This window comes from Engystomops pustulosus, chromosome 11, assembly GCF_040894005.1.
Source record: "Engystomops pustulosus chromosome 11, aEngPut4.maternal, whole genome shotgun sequence".
Lineage (NCBI taxonomy): Eukaryota > Metazoa > Chordata > Amphibia > Anura > Leptodactylidae > Engystomops > Engystomops pustulosus.
The window spans coordinates 44,145,563-44,168,917 of NC_092421.1; positions in this window are offsets into that span (position 1 = coordinate 44,145,563).

Sequence of the window (23,355 nt, forward strand, 5' to 3'; positions counted from 1 at the left end):
AAAGCCCGGAAAGTGGCTATGATTTTTTGTCGATCATAATGTGCCACATGGATCAATGATTTTTTTCTATTTTACTGGTTGTTATTCCTTTTTTAAGATTATTTGATAATAATTTAGTTGTGTTACTATTAAGTTCAAATTTCTTATATTCTTCTCTCCGTAATAACTGTTTTGACCAGTTTCTCTATCTTGTCTTGCTTTGTGACACTTTTCTAAGACTTTAATGCGTTTTATTAAATCTTCATGTGTTTTGTTTTCTTTCTTCCTCATATAACTATTTAGCATTTTTAAGTGGCCCCTTCCATAGGTCCTGCCAGCCATCCTTCCGAGGTCCTGCCAGCCGTCCTTCCGAGGTCCTGCCAGCTGTCTTCCCGAGGTGCTGTCATTCCGAGGTCCTGTCATCCTGAGGTCCTGCCAACCCGTGGTCCTAACTTCCCGTGGCCCTGCCTGCCCCGTGTCCCTACATTGGCTGCCACCGCGGGCCTAGTCGCACCCGTGGAGCAACCTGGTGGCTCCCCGGCGCAGCAGGTCCATCCTGCTGTGCGGCGGGCTCTGGCGAAGACCAGGAGTCCACTTAGACTCCGCTCCCGGGTTGCGGCTGGCATCTTTATCTCCCGCAGTGGTCAAGGGAGTCCACAGACAATAGTCCCAAGGGACTATTTCCCATAGAATGTGACAGTAATTGGGAGAATATTTTTAATCAAAACTCCTGCCTTTTCTTTTCTTTATCTGAAGCAAAATAGATTTGTGTGTAGAGTTTATCACTGAATCTATAATGATCTTTCTCTAAGAGGTGTGTTTTTTGCAAAAAATTATGTCAGGGGCTATTAGCTTGATGTCTTTCCATACCATAAATCTCTTATAGGGTTTAACCCTACAAATCTCTACAAATACCATTTTATCTTCTTTTTTTCTCTTTTTTTACCATTGCATGACCACATCTTATATATCTTAAAAATCACACAACATATATTATAAAAATGAAACTGTATAGACAGCTTTAGCAGATATGTAGCAAAAACAAAACACCAATTTAAGGAAATGATAAATCCAAATTCTTTGAAAAATTCCTGTTGCGCATTAAATATAAGGTTCAACTCGAATAATATTGGCCAGTTGTTATCTGGGCCGACCAGGGAGTGGCCTCTCTGGAGGAAAAAATCTGAAGAAAAAATATTCGGATTAACATCGCGTGCTGGTGGTTTCCACCAGGCAGTCAAGGCTAGGTGATCAGCATACAAAAAGGAAATTATTGCATAGGTAAATCAACTAAATATCTATTGGAGCCGAAAAGATGATTACCAGTGTGCTCATAGGAAGTGACAGGCTAATCGAAGTCGCTCGCACTTCTGTGACCCATTCTGATTCTTAGGTTCTTAGCTGATCTTTAGTACCAGTGATTTTACACCGAACTGGTTCCCGCTGTCAAATTCATTTTAGCGATCATATGTCATATCGAATTTGTGACCATAATCCATGAGAAGTTTGATATAGTAAAAATTAAATGGGACAAAACAAAAATGTAATCATGAATATGGTCGCAAATACAAATAAGCAGATGAACAAATAAATGTTAATTATATTCACTTATAGATCAAAAGATGTTAGTCATGTTGTTAATACGGAGATGAGAGAAAAAAAATGGTAACTTTGCATAGCGCTTACCCAGAGTTCCTGAAGTCATCAATTATACCACTTCTTGCTTGTGTGGGTAACTGTATAGTTGATTTCTCTCCGTCTGGATATTAGATTTGAGGTCACTTATACCACGTTCAGCTCTCTTTAGCCCTCTGCAGTACAATTAGTCACTTTTACGAATGCTACACAAAATGTTTATCGTACTGCCGTTCCCTGAGTCACCAGCTGTTTCATCAGTCTGGCAACCCATCACCGGCAGATACTAGCGGCCTGTGACTGCTCCTTCCTCGTTGCTACGGACCCTGCATCAACTACCAGGTATAGTAATCAAACTCCTCGAGGCATCAGCTGATCGAGCTATGCTGATGACAACACGCTTCCTCTCACTGTCCGCTCGCTGTCAGGTATCAGTCGCCATGCATCCTCAGGGGCATCTGCTGGTCGGACGGTCCCGATGGCGACACACCTCCCCTCCTTGTCCGTCTTCTGTCGGACAGCCGTTTGCTGTTGCCTCTGGAGGCTTGATTCAGTCGCATTGTGTCGGCCTTCCTTTTTTCCCCTTACCGCCTTAGCTCGTCCTGGCTCCCATCTCCACACCTAGACAACGACCGCCAGCCTCGACCTGCGTGCCTACATTGTTCAGTGCTTCTAAAAGATGTTAAAACAAAAGAATTACAAAATAGAATGACACAAAACATGACAAAACAGTTATAAAATAAAAAAAGGAGGAAAATAACAGAAACTTACAAATTAAAGAAATTCCTGATTCCCTGGAGGTGGGACAAGTATGGAACATGCAGCTTGTCAAGTAGCCACCATAAAGTTATGACGCTATTTCCTGTAACACATCTATTTTTGTATGTTCTCTGTTTAGCTCGGGTTTCAGAACCTTCCATTGATTAATTAGTCCACAGGGTCATTCAGGATTGGACAAGTGTTAATGAGGGGGAGAGTCCAGGAATATTTAAACAGTTCTTTGTTTCCAAGTCCTGATGCAGGAGGTGGGTTGATCAAATGTCCTTTGGGGTCTACAGAGACCAGTCTTCAGGTCAGAGTTTATCAGGCTGTAAAAACTCCAGGATGTCATAAAAAACTGCCTGTACACTTCCATGACAATTGTCATATTTTCAAGAATTCTATACTCTTAATATAAGTCATTCCCTGACATTAATACAGAGACAATATAATCCTGTAAAACGGATTTGTAGGTACTATACCAAGATAGGTGACATGCCACGGCTCTACAAGCCAATCCATGAGGGATGGATGTATAAAGAGCTGCAACATCATACAATAACCAGTTATACTTAGAAGACCAAGTGAAATGACACATGGCTTACAATACAGTCTTGCTGTCTCTAATATAACCTGGAAGGTGTGTAATAAAAGGTTGGAGGAGGCGATCTAGACAGGAACCAAGCTTCTCAAAGAGGGTGTTCTTTCCAGACACAATGGGGCAGATTTATCAAGCAGTCTGAAAGTCAGAATATTTCCAGTTGCCCAAGGCAACCAATCACAGCTCAGCTTTCATTTCACCAGTGCTCATGAATATTTTAAAGGGGAGCTGTGATTGGTTGCCATGGGCAACTGGAAATATTCTGACTTTCAGACTGCTTGATAAATCTGCCCCAATGGGTCAAAAGCTAAGGGGAAAACCACCCTTGTGAGTCTTAGAGAGAGCATAAAAATGTGAACATATAGGATTGGATGGTAATAGATATTACATAGTACGTTGATAAAAGATACCCAACTATCTGTCCTCTTTCAATAGTTCTGACATTTTCAAAGTGATAAGACTCTGGGATCAGTATCGAGCTAACAGTATGTACCCATATTGTTTAACATCTCTAAAACTGACAGACGGTAAAGTTCCCTATCTAAAACAAAAACGGAACCCCCTTTATCTGATGATCGTATGACAATGTGCATAATATTCTTAAGTTCCATTATAGCACATTGTTTGCCCTTTGTTAAGTTGCCATTAGAGTTTTCTTTAGCCTCCTGAAATAGATCCATCTCAGATGTCCGAGAATTAATTGGATAAAATCCAATCCAAAACATTCCACGTTAACACAGTTAAAGGAATATCACACAAGACACTTGCTAAACTGTACCTCAACTAACTGAAAAGTGAACAAGTAAGAATTATAGAAAACTGTGATTGCTTTCACTCCACCTGCGGCGACCTAGATCCTTACCCATCTAGCGCAAGCCAACACAGAGCACCAGACAACTGAGGCACAATTTACCTTGGTAAAGTCTCTGCAGAGCACCTTTAAATTAAATAAAGCAAGTAAGGACCGGCAACAGTTACTTATCAAACTCAGGTTGTAGATAATGAGATGAGTCCAAGATTCCCATCAGCACTGGTTGGGGGTAACCTGGATCAGGGTGGAAGTTCTGCATATTGTGCAACACAAGATCAGCGCCTAGGCTGTCTCTGGCGAGTGTAGAGCCAGGTGTCTGCATCTTGCGGATTATCAAAAAAGATGGTTCACTCCTCATGGATGATGCGGAGCCACGCAGAGAAGACCCGTAGTAGGAGTAGGATATCTGGAGCTCTTGCTGACGTTTCTTGACCCAAATTATCGAGGCTCTGTACTTCTGCAGGGCTGCAGAAAAGTCAGTGTGATAATAATATTACTCCTCCACAGTTTGTTTGTTATATATATATTTTTTTCTTTCTTTGTGTTTCATTCTGCCTGTTATAAATCATTAGGCTCCATTTGTTTAAGACCAGCCAGGAAGATGAGCCTGGCAGGGTGGTTATAAAACCCCAGGGAGTCTATGTTTGATCAGAGAAGCATGGTCTTCCTAAATGGTAAAATTAACACCTTTCGGCCAGAGTAGTCTAGCTAGTGGGGGATGAAAAGAAGCCACAGACTGCATGTTCTTCCCTCCAAATTCAGACAAAGGGGAATATCATAGCTGTCCATAACTGGGACATAATTCATAATTATAGGTCCCAAGTTACACAGGACAGTTATGGGGTCTAGACACACTTCTGGACCGAAAATCAGAACATTAGCTGCAATGGAAGGCAGCCAATAGCAGAACACCCCTGATATTAGGCTAAGACACCCCGAGTTTGGTATGGGGTTAATGGGAATAACATGCCCGTTTGGTTGGAAGCCATGGCACAATTGTGCCATCTTCCAATCAAAAGTTATGGGGTTCTGATAAAAACCCAGACCCAAAAAGTAGCTCACTGATGGGAGGGGGATAGAAAAATCCCCCTCACAGTGACATCACAGCCAGGGGTGGGGGTCAAAAAAATCACCTGGGATTAAATTAATGAAGCAGCCACATAGTAGTGTTCAGACTGAGTGACTCTATGACAATAGAAGGCTGGATCGATGCTTATGCCCTGTCCTCGGGCCAAAGAATTTCTTCCTATTCCACTAGCAAGAATTTTTTGTTTCTTCTTCCATAACTGCTTGTAAGTATTGTATGTGTATTGTTTTGATCCTTTTTTCATTTTATCTGACAATTTAATTCTTTGAGTGTACTGCATTTTTATGTAAATTAAAACTTTTTAATAAGCCTCTGCTTGTAGCCTTAAAGAATCTGAGTCTCTGAAGGGAATCACGTTACCAGAGGTCATTATTAGCATAGTCCATGTAGTAAGCGATTGCATGTTCTGTGTGAATTTATAATTGTAATATCGTGTGAGTAGTGAGTGCATGTGCTGAGTTATCATCAGGGTGCATTGTCTGTGTGGTTGAGGTGCCTACGGCCTTCTTTGTGTAAGTAACTCGTGGGTGGTGGCAGTGCGGATTGGCTGGGGCTGAGATTCTGTGGAGTAAATTTAGCGCAAGGACGCCATTTTGTGGAAGTGGGCGGAGCTTAAGGGCTAAATTCTGGGACTCCATAGAGTAGGTATCCCCGTGTGTGAACTCCGGTGAGTCGGATTTGACGCAGTCAGGATATAATGAAACATTGGCGTTTGAAACTTTATAGTCCCCTGCCTCCTAAATGCCTGCAAGATGGTCTTGCCAGGGCGCCTGGTGGTGGCTGCTTGACTGGAATCCTATGCACTCTTTCCACTGTGTAGTTGGATGAAAAGGCTGCGGCTGGCAAAGTCTCCCACAGCCATATTTCAATAAAGAGTACCAGATCCGGTCCCTCGGCACACTCCAGGAGACCTAGTATGTGCTGCCACATCCTATTTTCCGTCCAACTTTTGCTCCCATAGTTTAGCTGCCTTCTCTAGGGCGCGTAGTTGTGCCAGCATTGGATTGAATAACTTCTCCATTTTGGGTATATGTGCCTCATTTTCAGAAACACACTCCCTTAAGTACTGGAAGTCATGCCGCAGCAGACCCACATTCACACGTATTTCATCTATCTTAGCTGTTAATGAGGTAGTGGAGGTCTAGATAGCGGCTAAGAACTGAGCAGATACCTCTTTCAGTGAAAATCCTGAGTTCTCTGTGGTGGCAGCTAAGGCAGACTCTGAGGGTGAGGCTGCTGCACGGCATGAAGGAGAAAGGCAGACGCCATCTTGGTTGCCGTGCCAAGTAAACTCCTGCAGCTTTGCCGATGCCCTGGAGGATATATTTTTGCTAATCTCGGGTCTGTGGTTGCAGGTGCTCCTTCTGAGCTTAGGGCCGAAATGGTGGCGGTTGTGGTTCAAAGTAGGTTGAGTTAAGGGTCTAATTCCAAGTTAATTTTATTAAGTTCAATATTAATGTTAATGGTTTCTATAACAATTGTGCAACAAAAAGTGAGGTATTCTACTATCATGATTTATATCAAGATCTGGGATTTATATGAATTTTCCTGTATGAGGATATGTCTCATACAATAGGAAAGAAAAAGCAATAGGACAGAGAAAGGCTTGCATCTGCTTAATTGTCAGATTGCAAATGTCTAATTCCCATTTGTTTTTCACTTTAGCATAAGCACATGATAAAGTCCCTGGTGCTGCTGAATACATTAAGAGACCTAGGCCTCCTGATGTATTTGGTGGGGTAACAATACCTTAACAGTTGTTTTTTGGAAAGCAATTGGTGGCACTGGCTAAATGAAGCCATTGCTTGAGATAGACCATCCATTAATAAAAGGTGAAATGGAGTTGGCACCAACTTCTCAAGGTCTCTCAAGGTTTATTTTAAAATTAACCCTAGAATGCATACCTGCGGCCTCGCAGGCCCGCTCTGTTAGTTTTTTTTTCTTTTTACTGCAAGATTACTTTAGTTAGAATTCTGAAACTCTAGGTATTCCTCAGTTATATAGTTGTTAGTCATTTCCAGTTGTTCATATATTTTTATGTTACAGGTATTTTGGTATAATAACTCTTTTTTGTGAATACCCCATATTTACATACCTGGGGCCTTTTAGGCCCATACCAGGTTTACATGTGATCCTAAGTCTTTTTGTATTTTCTGTTGCTTGGGAAAACTGTGACTTAGGCTGCATTCACACTGCCGTTGCCCGCTGTACCATGTACCCCACCCCTCTCATAGGGATACATGGCGCATGGCGCCGTATTACGGGACATGTCCTATCTTTTTCCCGGGTACGTAGCGGTACAGTGCCGCACGTGTGCTGCACTGTACCGCTCCGGTAGGGCGCCATGAGCCCATTGCCATCTATGGGGCACGTATATCGGCCGTATATACGTCGGCCGTATATACGTCCCCCATATGGTCGTGTGAATGTAGCCTTAGTCTTTATGACTGAGTGTGGATTGTGCCTGACTACATGGTCATGTGATCTTGGGAAGGAGGCTACCTCATGATGTAATGCGTCTCTGACATCATCATAGTTCCTGAACAGGAAGGAGGAAGGAATCAGCTTTCTTGTTTCTTGAAAAAGAAACGCTGAGCTCCAAAAATCCAAAGATTTCCACTTCACCTAAAAGAAAGTGGTGACCTGCTGAAGGTGAGAGGAGGGGGCTGCACAGACACTAACAAAGAGTCTACAACCCTTATTGTAATCATTTTTTTTCATTATAGTTTACTGACTTCTAAGGCCCCTTCCACACTAGCGAGTGTGATGCGATGAACTCGCATCACACTCGCAACGCAAGCTGCCGGGAACGCACGGCCCGAACGCTGCACCGCGGGAGTGAACTCAGCATGTCAGTTCACTCCCGCGGTGCAGCGTTCGGGCCGTGCGTTCCCGGCAGCTTGCGTTGCGAGTGTGATGCGAGTTCATCGCATCACACTCGCTAGTGTGGAAGGGGCCTAAGGATACAATGGCACAGTCTACATCCAGACTGAATGACCAAGAAATCAAAGCAATCATTTTTGATAGACAGTCCTGTGTAAAATACTACAATTTCATCTTCCAGATGTTGAATTACAGATAACATGTGAAAGATTTTGCGGTCATTAGTAAATTCGAAAAGGAAACTTTGAAAAGGGATATTCCTTGCAGCAGTTTACTGCAACTTTTATATAAAAAAAAATTTTTAGACAAAAAAACATTATTATAAAGAGTTATATCGAATGAGTATATTGGGCGTTTTAAGCCCGTTCAGTTAATTTGGGTTTTTTTTGCACAAAATGTTTTGAATTATTCACAACTTAGGATGCATTCTCACTAGTGCTGGTGTCTGCCAGGAGATAATCCGTAATGGATATGATCTCTTGGTAACTCCAGTTAAGGCTGCCGGAATGCCCGGATTCTACCAGCCTTAGCTGGGGACACCAGGAGGTCAGATCCATTACAGATCCCCTCCTGGCAGACACCAGCGCTAGTAGGAATGCATCCTTACTTTGCATTTTTCAAATAAACTTTAAAAAGTATTTTTATTTGAGTTATTCCATGTTATTTGCACACGGGCCTAAAAGGCCCCAGGTATGTAATAGTGTAGATTTCTATGGTCCTGCATTCTAGGGTTAAAGAGAATACTGATGTCTAAAAACAGCTGTGAAATGTTTATGTTCAAGAGATTGGGTAGAAGTTGTTCTCATTTGTATTATTAAGTCATTGGCAAATGCTGCAGTCTTATGAGTGAAGCCATCTATTATTATACTGTGGATGTTTGTGTTCGGTCTAATGTGTTATGGAGATGTATTACACTGTATTATGTGACACACTGAGCATGCTGCGGACCCCCCCGGTAAGCGCCGCGGGGGGGTCCGATTCCAGCTAAATGCCCCTGACACGCCGCGGTCAGCGCGACCGCGGCGTGTTAGGGGTTAACACCCGCGATCGGAGAAATCTCCGATCGCGGGTGTTAGAGGCAGGTGTCGGCTATAATATATAACCGACACACGCAGCTTCTGGCGCCGGCTCCGTTCAGGAGCCTGCGCCAGAAGCTTGACGTACTATTACTGCATTTTGCGGGAACGCACCTCCCGCCATGCAGTAATAGTACGTCAAATGTCGGGAAGGGGTTAAGCAATGTAATGGGGCAAGCGCTGCTGAAAAGGCTAATGCTTTCCCCTCATTAGGGTTGAAGGTAATTTGGGCTTCCAGGAATTGAGAAGAAAAATTACCATCTTGTATTGCATACTGACTTGAAATTTGGCAGTAGGGATTCTAAGTATGGGGGTCCATCTGATCCTGTATATTTTGCTAGTCTTTGTTGGTGGGTTCAAATGTCAGTTGTTTAGGGTATTCTACAAAGTTCTCCACGGTTACCATCATTTTCTTATAAAAGAAGGCTAAATTAATTTTATTTATTTGTTATCATAAGATTTATTCCTTGCACCAAAGATGTAATTTAATTACATAAAGCATCTATATGCTTTATGTAATTAAATTACATCTTTGGCTAGAATATCTCCTACAAGAATAAATAGAAGGTAAGTTAAAATTCCACATTTCTTATCTTTGTTACCCCTGAAATCCACCAGACAAAAGGAGTTCACCTTGTATCTGGGATCATAAGCTTAGCTCACCGATATCTATGATTTGGTGTTTTTCCGGCTGAACAATTTGTTTTTCCCTGTATGAGAACTTTTCTTTTGATTTGACAAGGTTGTAAATATTAATATGCCAGTGGAAAAAAAAGTAACATTTTATTTAAGAGACGCCTAGTGAAGGCAGTTTTTCAGAGGTAATGGATGACGGACAGATTTTAGAAAGTAATTAGATGACAGTTTAAGGTTCTAGAATTATGAAACTAGAGGGGCTTTTGCAAATTAATTTGGAGGGTTATTGCAGGCTCAGCTGTAGCATTTGGAAAAGCTTTATCTTATATTTTCATTTACTTGGCACATTCAGAACAATTAATGTGCAAAGAGTGAATCACTGTGTTTTGGCAACTTTAGTACCTGAGAAATACAAAAATATAGACATCCACTGTTTTCTTACATATAACAATGGTAAAAAAAATCTCTACATTAAATTAGATTTCTGAAAAATATTTGAAAATAAGCTTTTTTTGTAAACTATCTCAGATGCAATTAGTTGTCTCATACATTAGAGTAGAATGGTATCTCGCAAAAAAAATACACATTAAACATCTCCATACAAGTATGAAAAAGTGGCAGAACAATTATTTTTTTTTCGTATACATTGTTTTCATTTTTGAAAATGTATTAAAACACAATAACACCTAAGTTTGGTATCACTGTGATCGTACCGAACCAAAGAATAAAGTAGATGTATCATTTGGAATGTCGTAAAAACTGAAAGTGATGAAAATGTTTTTTTTCACCAATTTCACCACATTTGGTTATAGATTTTTGAAGGTAGGAAGCAGAAAAAAATGAACAATAAAGGCTGCGTCCTTAAGGGGTTAAATCCATGTATTTATAGATAGCTGACACATTTTATATGGCTAAATATATCACATATATTTAGCATAGTTTCCTAAATCCCCAGTCACCCTCACTTAGAACTTCTTATAACATGGAGGCAGGGCATGAGTGACAGTTCTATGCTATGACACATTTAAAACTAATTTAATTACCATTTTATAACTATGAAAGATTGTACTCTGCATTAATAGAATGTTTAGCACATGCTAATTATTAAAATAATATAGGTATCAAAACTTTTGAGAAGACAGATGGCATGTAATAACTAGGACTGCAAACCTATGAATGTTACTGCTGAGCTGATCACTGATTCACATCCCACTGTGCTCTTTGTCTCTTAAAGGTGCATGAATTTTACTCACATTGAAATCATCAGTTAACTATGTCTGTACAGTACATATAGAAAGTGATGGAACAAAGAACAATTCAGTTAATTCAAATTTAGGAGGGAAGGGGAATTATTTTCTCATCGCTGGTTTTGTGAAGAGGGTTTGGGAATTTTCACAAAAAGAAAAAAGTCAATATCCATATGGCTAAAATACAGAATACATATAACAACAGAAACCACCTCCCTTCTAAATGCTGAGAGTGACACTGTGTACAACAGCAGCAACAGAATAGAATTGCAGCAATAGGAGATTGGAATGACACTTTTTATTGAAAAACTCCTTCAAGACAAACCCTAGATAATTGACAACCAACAACAACAATCCATCCGTAATTATGTCTCAAAATTAAGTCAGAACCAGAATCTGCCACAAATGACATCTGAATCTCCCCATCCCCGCCAATTTGGAAAGCCTGCAGAGACTATAGCTGAAGCTCAGACTGGACCTGACCTGGCGGAGATTGTGTTAGTATCTATTAAGGCCCCTTCTACACTGGCGTTTTTCACGCGCGAGTTCTGCGCGTGCATTTGACGTGCAGAACTTGCATTGCACTCTGTCCCATTGTATTCAATGGCTCTTTCTCCATTAGCGTTGTTTTTGACGTGCGTGCTTGCGTTCGTTTTCACGCGCGTCAAAATCGCAGCATGCTCTATTTTTGCGAGTCACGCGCAATTTTCACGCCCCATTCAAGTCTATGGAGATGCATCAAGAACGCATTGCACTCGCAATCATTGCAAGTGCAATGCGAGTGCAATGCGTTTTGTACGTAAGGGTTGCTAGGTGACCAGAATAACAGTATTTCCCCTGCTCGCGAACGATCATTTAATTAAAAAAACACAATGAAGAACAGTGAAGAATAGAATAAAACCAGTGAACACAGTGAAAACAGTGACCACAGGATCATTTAAGATAAAAACACAGTGCAGAACACAGTGCAGAATAGATTACAGATGTTCGGCACATCTGCTTACTTGTCGGGAGATACGCGCGGAACGGCGCGAACAAAATAGCATGTGAAGAACAATATATATGTGTGTGAAGAACAAATTGCAGATGTTTAAATACATCTGCAATGTGTTCTTCACACATATATATTGTTCTTCACATGCTATTTTGTTCGCGCCGTTCCGCGCGTATCTCCCGACAAGTAAGCAGATGTGCCGAACATCTGTAATCTATTCTGCACTGTGTTCTGCACTGTGTTTTTATCTTAAATGATCCTGTGGTCACTGTTTTCACTGTGTTCACTGGTTTTATTCTATTCTTCACTGTTCTTCACATCTGCTAACTTGTCGGGAGATAATATACGCGCGGAACAGTGAAGAATAGATCGCAGATGTTTGCAACTTATCAGAAGACATTATTTTTTAATTAAATAACCCATTTTAATCCCAATCCATGGTACCTTTGAAAAATGCTCGATTCTCCCATTGACTCGCGCGTGAAAAATGCGCCGAAAACGCAAAAAAAACGCTAACAACACGCGCGTGAAAAACGCAAAAACGCTAATTACTCCAAGGAAAAATGGAACAAAAACGCAGCCAAAAACGTCAGTTTTTCACGCATTGCACCCTGACGTGAAGCGCAACGCTAGTGTGGAAGAGGCCTAAGAGGTAGCCTTTTAAAGATCTGGGCAGCAGAGTGACGGAGATGGGAATTTTAAGACTGGCATCTTAATCACCAGTTTTAATAAATCCCCCCAAAAATAACTACCTACCTATCTGGCCTGAATTATCCATCTGCTATGAGAAAATTTTTTTGCTAAAACAAAATTGAATACATTGACCCCTTCCTACTGTGAAATAACCATAAGGGAAGAGTAAAGAAATAGTAAATAGGGAAGACTTAAAAATTGGATTAATAATAAATTCAATTATGGACTATTACTCTGAGTTTTACAACCTCAGGTAAGATGATAGCATAGAAGCTCCTAGTTTTTTGATGTAATTATTAACACTGTCAAGACGTAGCCTGTTTGTATGTTAAGGCTCAGTCCTTTTTAAAAAAAAAAATTAAGCAGTGTCTCTTCCTGTGGTAATAACTTTTCAACACTTTAACATGATTTTGAGATTGTTTTCTCATGTAGTTTATGTTAGTAGTATAATATCTGTGATCAGTTACTTTTTGGGGGTAAAAATGAAATAATTTAGGAAAATGTTTAAAAACAATAACAATTTTCAAAGTTTCAAATGTTCTACTTTTTAGACAAAAAGTCTTACCACAATTTTTTAAAGTGGAAACCTTTTGCCATTTGTCGTCTTTATATTGTCACACACGGGGTGTGGGAGAGTCTTTTGGGGCTATAGCCTGTGGACTACCTGGAACACCGCAGGGGATGATGGTACTAGCCACAACCCGGGATCAGAGTCTAAGTGGCCCCTGGTCTTCGCCAGAGCCCGCCGCAAAGCGGGATGGTCTTGCTGTGACGGGGTGTCACAAGGTTGTTCCACAGGTGTGACTAGGCCCGGGGTGGCAGCCAGAGTAGGGAAGCAGGAAACCGGACACAGGGAAAGCAGGACCTTCGGATGGCGGGACCTCAGGATGACCACCAGGATACAGGACCGCCACAGGAATACCGGACCGCCACCAAATACAGGACCACCAAGGGAATGCCACAGGAACATGGGAATGCCACAGGAAAATGGGAAACACGGACGCGTCTGGAAATGCACAGAAAACACGGAGGCGTCTGGAAACGCACAGGAGGAACACAGGAGGCTTTCACTTCAGTGGAATGACTTGAAAATCGGGCAGAGAGCGAAGAGAAGTGCCAGATTATAAGCACATGCCTGATTAGCCAGCACCAATTAGGAGGACGCTAGGCCTCTAAATCCCAAATAGACGGTGGACCCGCGTCCCAGTCAGACAGGAGAATCGTGGCTTACTTGGGACCAACACAGAGCCCGGAGCCTGGAAAGGGGAGTTTTGGCCGGAGACATAGGCGCCACATCGCGGTACACTGGTGTTCCCGCGATCCACAACATGGATCGCGTGGGCACTAGAGATGAGCGAGCACTAAAATGCTCGGGTACTCGTTATTCGAGACGAACTTTTCCCGATGCTCGAGTGCTCATCTCGAATAACGAGCCCCATTGAAGTCAATGGGAGACTCGAGCATTTTTCATGGGGACCAAGGCTCTGCACAGGGAAGCTTGGCCAAACACCTGGGAACCTCAGAAAAGGATGGAAACACCACGGAAATGGACAGGAAACAGCAGGGGCAGCATGCATGGATGCCTCTGAGGCTGCATAATCGCACCATTATGCCAAAATTATGGGCAACAGCATGGCCATGACAGAGTGACAGAATGAAGCTAGATAGCATCTAAAACATCCAATAATTGACCCTGACACTATAGGGGACGGCATGCAGAGGCAGCGGCAGCAGCGGCAGGCTAGAGAGTGGCATGGCGACATACCCTAAATGGACTCAGGCTTCAAACCAATGGGTGGCAGAGAGGAACCAAAGGAGGTGAGCAAGAAGCGCTCAAATAATATCGGTACATGATAAAAGTTTGCCAGTATATTTTGTGGATTACACAGCAGGGTGGCGACAAAGTTAACATGGAAGCCATGAAAACAACCCAAAATTCTGCCTGACACAGCTCGTTTGATAAGGGGACCATGTATGGAGGCAGTGAACTAGTCGTAGATTAAAGGTGCTGCAGTTAAAACTATGTTAGTTGGATCTTGGCATGGAGCTGGCGCTCCACTGCCAGGCGAGCTTTCGCCAGTCCAAGCCCCTGTCTCTAGGCTACTCCCCAAACAGCACTACTAAGAACCTTTTGTATAAGATCAAGTGTAGTAGCGTTCTTATAAGTTTAGGATATGGCGGGTGAGGGGAATGTAAACAGATGCGCAAGAAGCGCTGAAATAATATTGGTAAATAATAATAATAAGTTTGCCAGTATATTTTGTGGATTACACAGCAGGGTGGCGACAAAGTTAACAAGTTTGTTGTGGAAGCCATGAAAACAACCCAAAATTCTGCCTGACACAGCTCGTTTGATAAGGGGACCATGTATGGAGGCAGTGAACTAGTAGTAGATTAAAGGTGCAGCAGTTAAAACTATGTTAGTTGGATCCTCGGCGTCGGCAGTATATGACCAGCCGCAGGGTCAGACTCGGTCCCAGCCTCCACCAAGTTAACCCAATGTGCCATCAGCGATATAAAGTGGCCCTGCCCGGCAGCACTCGTCCACGTGTCCGTGGTCAGGTGGACCTTGTCAGAAACGGCGTTGGTCAGGGCACGGATGATGTTGTCTGACACGTGCTGGTGCAGGGCTGGGACGGCACATCGGGAAAAGTAGTGGCGGCTGGGGACCGAATACCGAGGTTGCGCCATGAGGTTGCGAAAGGCCTCGGTCTCTACTAGCCTATAGGGCAGCATCTCCAGGCTAAGCAATCTGGAGATGTGGACATTAAGGGCTTGGGCGTGCGGGTGGGTTGCACTATATTTCCGTTTCCGCTGCAGCGTCTGGGGTATGGAGAGCTGAACGCTGGTGGATGCTGTGGAGGATCGTGGAGGCGACGATGGGGTTTTTGTGCCAGGGTCCTGGGCAGGGGGCTGACTATCAGCTGACACAGGGTAAGGAGCAGTGGTGTGCACGGCCGGAGGTGAACGGGCTTGGTGCCACTGAGTGGGGTGTTTAGCATTCATATGCCTGCGCATACTGGTGGTAGTTAAACTAGTAGTGGTGGAACCCCTGCTGATCCTGGTTTGGCAAAGGTTGCACACCACAGTCCGTCGGTCATCCGGTGTTTCCTTAAAGAACCTCCAGACTTCTGAAAATCTAGCCCTCGCCGCGGGAGCCCTCGCCACGGGAGCTTCACTACGTGACACATTTGGCGCTGATGCACCTGCTCTGGCCCTGCCTCTCCGTCTGGCCCCACCACTGCCTCTTCCAACCTGTTCTGGTCGAGGACTCTCCTCCGTCTCAGAAGCACTGTGTTCACCCGGCCTCTCAACCCAGCTTGGGTCTGTCACCTCATCATCCTCCGATCCCTCAGTCTGCTCCCCCCTCGGACTTCCTGCCCTGACAACAACTTCACCACTGTCTGACAACCGTGTCTCCTCATCGTCGGACACCTCTTTACACACTTCTTCCACTACGTCAAGAAGGTCATCATCACCCACAGACTGCGACTGGTGGAAAACCTGGGCATCGGAAAAATGCTCAGCAGCAACCGGACAAGTTTGTTTGTCACTGTGGGAAGGGTCCAGAAAACAGTTCCTCAGAGTATGCCGGTTCAAATGCCAAATTTTCCTGGGAGGGGGCAGACTGGGGGGGAGGAGGCTGAGGTGCAGGAGCTGGAGGAGTGCCGATTTCGGTGACATGGGTGGACTGCGTGGAAGACTGACTGGTGGACAAATTGCTCGAAGCATTGTCGGCAATCCACGACATCACCTGTTCGCACTGTTCTGGCCTCAACAGTGCTCTACCACGAGTCCCAGTAACTTCAGACATGAACCTAGGGAGTGTAGCTCTGCAGCGTTCCCCTGCTCCCTCATCAGCAGGTGGTGTCTCACCCCACCCAGGACCACGGCCTCTGACCCCTGCAGTAGTTGGACGCCCACGTCCCCGCCCTCGTCCTCGTCCTCTACCCCTAGCCCTCGGGTTAAACATTTTGAAAATGAAAGTTATAACTTTAATTTTTTTTTTAACTTTTTTTTGTGTTTTTTTGTGTTTTTTAGTTTTTTTTTGTGTTTTTTAGTTTTTAAAACCAAACAATGCTATCCTATTGCTATGGCTATTTTCTAGCCAAGTATGAAAGCACACTGCTATGCCAGATGAGATGACGCTGAGTTATGAAAAAATAAACGTAAAATAAAAAGGAAATGGCAGACTGTGCCTAATTGAAATCCAACCCCTAATAAATTTTCCCACTTCGGTCTTTGCGATGGATATGTGCGTCGCTAAGCGCGAAACACAGGGGTCGCAAGTCTCACTCCAAATTCCTCACAATTGGCTAGTATATGCACTGCAGCAAGGACAGCCACCAGCAGATCAACCAGAAATAAAATATATATAACGCTATTGTAGGCGTAAGTAAGCCGTTTGGATTCTCCTTTGGCTATTTTCTAGCCAAGTATGAAAGCACACTGATGAGATGACGCTGAGTTATGAAAAAATAAACGTAAAATAAAAAGAAACTGCCAGACTGTGCCTAATTGAAATCCAACCCCTAATAAATTTTCCCACTTCGGTCTTTGCGATGGATATGTGCGTCACTAAGCGCTAAACACAGCGGTCGCAAGTCTCACTCCAAATTCCTCACAATTGGTTAGTATATGCACTGCAGCAAGGACAGCCACCAGCAGATCAACCAGAAATAAAATATATATAACGCTATTGTAGGCGTAAGTAAGCCGTTTGGATTCTCCTTTGGCTATTTTCTAGCCAAGTATGAAAGCACACTGATGACATGACGCTGAGTTATGAAAAAATAAACGTTAAATTAAAAGAAACTGCCAGACTGTGCCTAATTGAAATCAAACCCCTAATAAATTTTCCCACTTTGGTGTTTGAGGTGGATATGTGTGTCACTAAGAGCTAAACACAACGGTAGCAAGTCCCCCTGCAAATTCCTCACAATATGGTACTAGCTGCACTACTAGTGCCAGCAAGCCCAGCCACAAGCAAACAAAAAAAAAAAAGTATAACGTTATTGTAGCCCTAAGAAGGGCTGTTGGGTTCTTGTTGAATCACTCCTGCCTAACACTATTCTAATAGAACACCCTAACGCTTTCCCTGACCAGCAGCAGCTCTCTCCCTAGCGGCATCCAGACACAGAATGATCCGAGCAGCGCGGGCAGCGGCTAGTCTATCCCAGGGTCACCTGATCTGGCCAGCCAACCACTGCTATCGACGTGTAAGGGTACCACGTCATGCTGGGTGGAGTGCAGAGTCTCCTGGCTTGTGATTGGCTCTGTTTCTGGCCGCCAAAAAGCAAAACGGCGGGAGCTGCCATTTTCTCGAGCGGGCGAAGTATTCGTCTGAGTAACGAGCAGTTTCGGGTACGCTAATGCTCGAACGAGCATCAAGCTCGGACGAGTATGTTCGCTCATCTCTAGTGGGCACCCATGACAGTACCCCCCCCCCTTCAGGGCCCCTATTCTCTTCTTCTTTAGCCCCCTCTTCTTCTTTCTCCGACTCCTCCAATTCTTCTTGGTGAGGAGGAGAGCAGGAACAGTGAAAACCGAACAAACACCAATGAGGTGCTTGGACCTGGCAGGGAATAAGCTGAGGATATTCTGGAGTCGTCTGGAGCATTCTTTGGCCAGAAGACTCTGGTAACTTGCACTGACTACTCTGCAAGTAGTACAGCCAGAGGCTGAAGTGGCTCTTGGGAGGCCGGAGCAGCACTCAGAAGCTGCGGAGGCTGGGTTGGCCCCTGGGAGGCCAGAGCAGCACTGGGAAGCTGCAGAGACTCTGGAGCGGCCTCTGTGCAGGTCGGTGACTCTGGATCGTCCTCCGTGCAGGCCTGAGACTCTGCAGCGGCCTCTGGGCAGGCCAAAGACTCTGGAGCAGCCTCTGGGCAGGCCGTGGACTCTGGAGCGGCCTCTGGCAAGGTCGAAGACTCTGGGAACACCGGGGTCAAGTAGGGAAGGCATGGAAACCGGGCTTGAGTTTGTTCGAACCTGGACCAGATTTTTGCCAGAAAAATGGTATAGGTAGCAATGTCTGGATCACCACTGTCCCACAAGGGGTTATCCCAGGCCTGGGCCTCTCCGGAGAGCAAAGAGAAAACAAACGCTGGGTTAGATCGTTCAGTGGTGAACTGGAGGACATCAGTTTAATGTGCAGCGAGCACTGGGAAACAAAGCTCCTGCAAAAATTGGGGTTGCCATAAAATTTGTTAGGCATAAAAAATTCAGGTCCTGACTTTACTGCCGGAAAACATGGTGGGGCAACTGGAGCAACAGGAGAAGAAGTCGCAGGAGCCTGCTGCTGGGAGGCAATCATCCGTCGAAGGGTGGCAATGAGTTTGTCTAGAAGTTCTTTTTGGACATCAATCTCTTGAGACTGCTGGGCGAAAGTGCTGGAGTGGGTCCTTGACACAGTCCAAGACTTTAGCAGGATACATGTCCTTGGCATGTCCATGGCCAGATCTTACTGTCACACACGGGGGTGTGGGAGAATCTCTTGGGGCTGGAGTCTGTCGACTCCCTGGACCACCACGGGGGATAATGCTACCAGCCGCAACCTGGGATCGGAGTCTAAATGGCGCCTGGTCTTCGCCAGTGCCCGCCGCAATGGGGCATTGTCTGTGTGTGGTCCTTTTCTTGGTATAGTATAGCAGCGTTTGTTTTATATGTCTTGGGTTATATTCATAGACTCCCAGTCTCAGATACTGTATTGTTTTCCTGTCTATTTCAGACTATATTACAACACTCTGTATTCAGTGTGTCTTTGTGCCATAGGCTGGTTACAACTTTAATCTGCTATACACACAGTTTTAATCCATTGTAGTTCTTCCTATCTTGCTTTATAATGTGTAATTTTAATATATGTATCAATTGAAATAAAGTGTCACTTATGTATAACTGCCCATAGGCCATCTTCGTGCCTAATGCTCGTGTGGAGCGACTCTACATCTAGCGTGGCCAGTATCTTGTCTTCCTCTAGTTGCATTCCCTCAATTTTTTGGAGTAGGTCTGATGTGTCCCTAACGTAGGAGGGTAAACATTCAACGATACCCTTGAGGTGATGATCAATGAACTTGCCGATGCCCTCTGTAAGTCCGCCCCTTCTGCAAATAATCGGACGTCCGGGCTGATAAGCCGCATTTTTATGGATTTTTGGTAACAAATATAATGTGGGGGCTCTTGGTGTTTGGACTTTGAGGGCATCGTCAAGTTCCTTTGAGATCTCCCCATTTTTATGGAGTTTTCAAGATCGATTTTACCTCGGCCAGATACTTAATTGTAGTGTTAAAAGTCAATTTCTTATAACAGGTACTGTTCTTTATTTGTCGATAGGCTTCTAGTTTGTACATTTTCTTGGGCCAAAGGACCACGTTTCAGCCTTTGTCGGCCTGTTTGATTATTATGTCGTCCATAGATTTCAGAGATCTGAGTCCCTTACGCATACCTGATGTCAAATTGTCATGACTTACACTGCAGGGTATCTGTTCAAATTACTCAGAAACTAGTTTTACAAATAGGTCTACAGCAGGGCAGGTTAACAAAGCAGGAAATTTCTTAGATCTCGGACGTATACAATCGGGTATCTTATAATTGGTAATTGTAATTGGTTTGTATGTCAGTAGACTCTTCCCTTAACTCTTCCAACGGCGAATCAGAGACCGTGCAAATATGTGTAAATCCTTTATGGCTACAAAAGCATCAACACGGGCAGAAGGGAAGTAGGTTAAACCTTTATCCAACACTGTTTGTTCATCAGATGTTAAACTATACTGGGACAAATTTATTACCTTAAGCTGTGGTTTTATTTGTTCCACCTCTTCCTCAATTTCCATTAGGGTTTGTTGATTGTTTTAAATAAGAAAATATATATTTTTCCAATGATATTTTGTTCCACCATATCTGTATCCTACGGTGCAACATTGTTTTCAATCTCTTTTGTAGTTCATTCACTTTCCTCTGATCCTCTATTTCCAGCACAGCTGGCTCATTTCCAAAAGCCTGTTCCGCCTGAGACAGCCAGGATCTTTCCCCAGCTTTGAAGTCCAGTGGTTCAAAAATCTGAAGATAACACAGCAGACTATATTACTAACATTAATTGAACATCTTTTGGTTAGGAATACACATCATGACTCAAAGGTCCTCTATGTAGGGACTGCTTAATCTGCTTCTGGCAAGAAAATTCAAATCTAACCTATTGAAAAAAAGCCAGACTTGCACAGATATGTCTTTTTTATACAAAGGATATCAGGATGGCGGGACCTCTGGATGGCAAGACCTCAGGATGGCATGACCTCAGGATTACTACCGGGATACAGGACCACCACAGGAATACAGGACTGCCACAGGAATACAGGACTGCCACGGAAATGCCACAGGAACACGGGAATGCCACAGGAACACGGGAGACACGGAGGCATCTGGAAATACACAGGAAACATGGAGGAGTCTGGAAACGCACAGGAGGAACACAGGAGGCTTTCGCTTCAGTGGAATGACTTGAAGAGAGTGAAGGGAGGTCCGGGATTAAAAGGGAACGCCGGATTTGCCAACGCCAATTAGGATGACGCTGTCCCTTTGAATCCTAAAGGGGCCGGGACTCGTATGTCCCAGTCAGACAGGAGGATTGCGACCTACTCGGGAATGACGCAGAGCCAGGAGCCTGGAGAGGTGAGTACGGGCCAGGGGAGATAGGTGCCACATCATGGAGTGCGGGTGTACCCTCGATCGATCCGCAACATGGATTGCGGGGGCATCTGTGACATATATTTCCATAATTTGTTTTACATTTCCTTTTTTTTTTTTTTTTTTTTTACAGATTTTAGCAGGATTATAGTTTTCGTAACAAGTTCTTACATTTTTAAGGGATTTAAAAAACGCAAATTTTTTGGTGACCAATTAAGTTTAGAAGTGCCCTACAAAGGCTTATGCACTATAAACCCCAACAATTAACACCATTTTATGAACCTAACATCTGAGAATATTCAAAATAAAGTAAAAACATGTTGGAAACTACACCCCTCAAATATTTTATCTAGGGTTGTGGTGAGCATTGCAACTAGAGATGGGCGAATTGATTCTAACGAAGTGGAATTCGATACTAATTTCACTAAAAAGCCAAAGCCGAAGTTTATGCTGCTTTGCAGGAACAAAGTTTTTTTCCACTCTTTTTTCAGCTAAATCGGTGCGAGCACGGCGTGTTACATAGGGCAGAGAACTCTGGGAAGGAAAAAGGAACACTCCCGATGACATCTGCAGACCTGTAAGCCAATCAGCGTTCGGAAGGCTTATGTGATGTCACACAGGCTCACAGCCCTATAAAAACTGTCGGCCATTTGCAATCCCGGCATTTTACACTGGATAGGCTGTCTGTAGTGTCTAGCTGCTGCTACTGTACTGTGCAGTAGCGATTTGTGTTCCAATCCCAGGGTGTTCTTTAAGGGGGATCTATATACCCCAAATAGAAGTTCTAGTTAGTGCCAAAAACGAATAGGAAGAAATCTGTTTCACATTCATGCATCTGCAGTAGTGATTTGTGGACCTCTTACTGGGTAGTGATTTTCGCTCTAATTACAGAGTGTCAGTTGTGGAGTATCTGTATAACGCAAATTCCCATGCCTTTTTGTGGCTAGAGTTTAGAGCCAGATTTACATGTCAAATCGATGTAGTTTATAAACCACTATGTCAGACAGAAAGGTGGCAGTTGGAGCAGGCAGAGGTGTCAGCACAGTAAGGGGACCTCGCAGCAGGGGTGACTCTGTGAGGCCAGAACTGCCATTGTCATCTAGCGGCAGTGTGTTGATCAACAACCCAAAGGTTGTTGAATGGTTGACTAGGTCATCCAATTCCTCAAATATAACATCTGACAACCCCAGCCAAGAGTCCGTGGGTTCCTCAGATACAACAATTAGTTGGCATGGCCAAAGAGCAGGGCAACGGCCCTCACCTGTCCTCAACCTGCCTATGTCCTGTTCCTTTCCCGCAGCCAGAGCTACTAGGTGGTCTGGGCTCAGCACCACTATTCAGTGAGGACGAAGTGTTTGAGGACAGTTAGCAGCTGCTTGGCAGTGAAGAGGTGGGGCACTTCACTTCCGCTGCATACTGACACCGGTGAGGAGAGTAGCAGTGACCAGGAAACGCAAATTGACGATGATGTAGCCGATCGCACTGCAGAGCTGGGTGTAGCAGGGGATTCATCATCGTCAGCTTGCATGTCAGCTTGCGTGTCAGGCAACGGAGAAGGCAGCAGTGCGAGGGGGCACAGTGGCACAGGGGATCAGCGAGGCAGCGGCCGTAGTAGTCGCTCAGTGCAGAGTGTTGGCGGTAAAATTACTATCTCGGCGGTGTGGCAGTTTTTTGTCAAGATACCAGAGGAGCCGAGCGTAAGTATATGTTGTATCTGCAGGCAGAATGTGAAGCGTGGCCAGGGAGCTAACATTGGTACCACAGCCCTGCGCCAACACATGCAGCATCACCATCCATTGGCCTGGGAGAAACAGGTGTCAGATGTGTTCCATCCTGCAGGCGCAACAACAGCACCTAGTAGCACACATGCTGTTTCAGCAAGTCAAGGCTCCAGCACCTCTGCCGAAGGGAGCTGTTTGTCTTTAACATTATCTCCTGGTCCAGATGCTCCTGCTCCTCACTATGCATGGTGCCAGCAGTCGTTGAGCGAGGAGATTACAAACGAAGAGGGAGAAGAAGACAGAGAAGGGCGGGGGGCGCTCAATGTGTAGAGGTCCTCAGAATATTTGGTTTAGTGCTTGTGTGAATTGTGCACTCACCTTCTTGTGTTGTGCTGATGGCACAACACATGTGATCGCTTAAGGAGTGGAACAGGATGCTGCCTTCGGGGTGTCGCTTCGGTGGTGGTACCGATGAAGATACTAGTAGTGGAAGGTCTCTATTGCTGGAGACCCGCTTAGCTGCCCCTTAGATCTTTAGAAAAGACCCGGCGCAC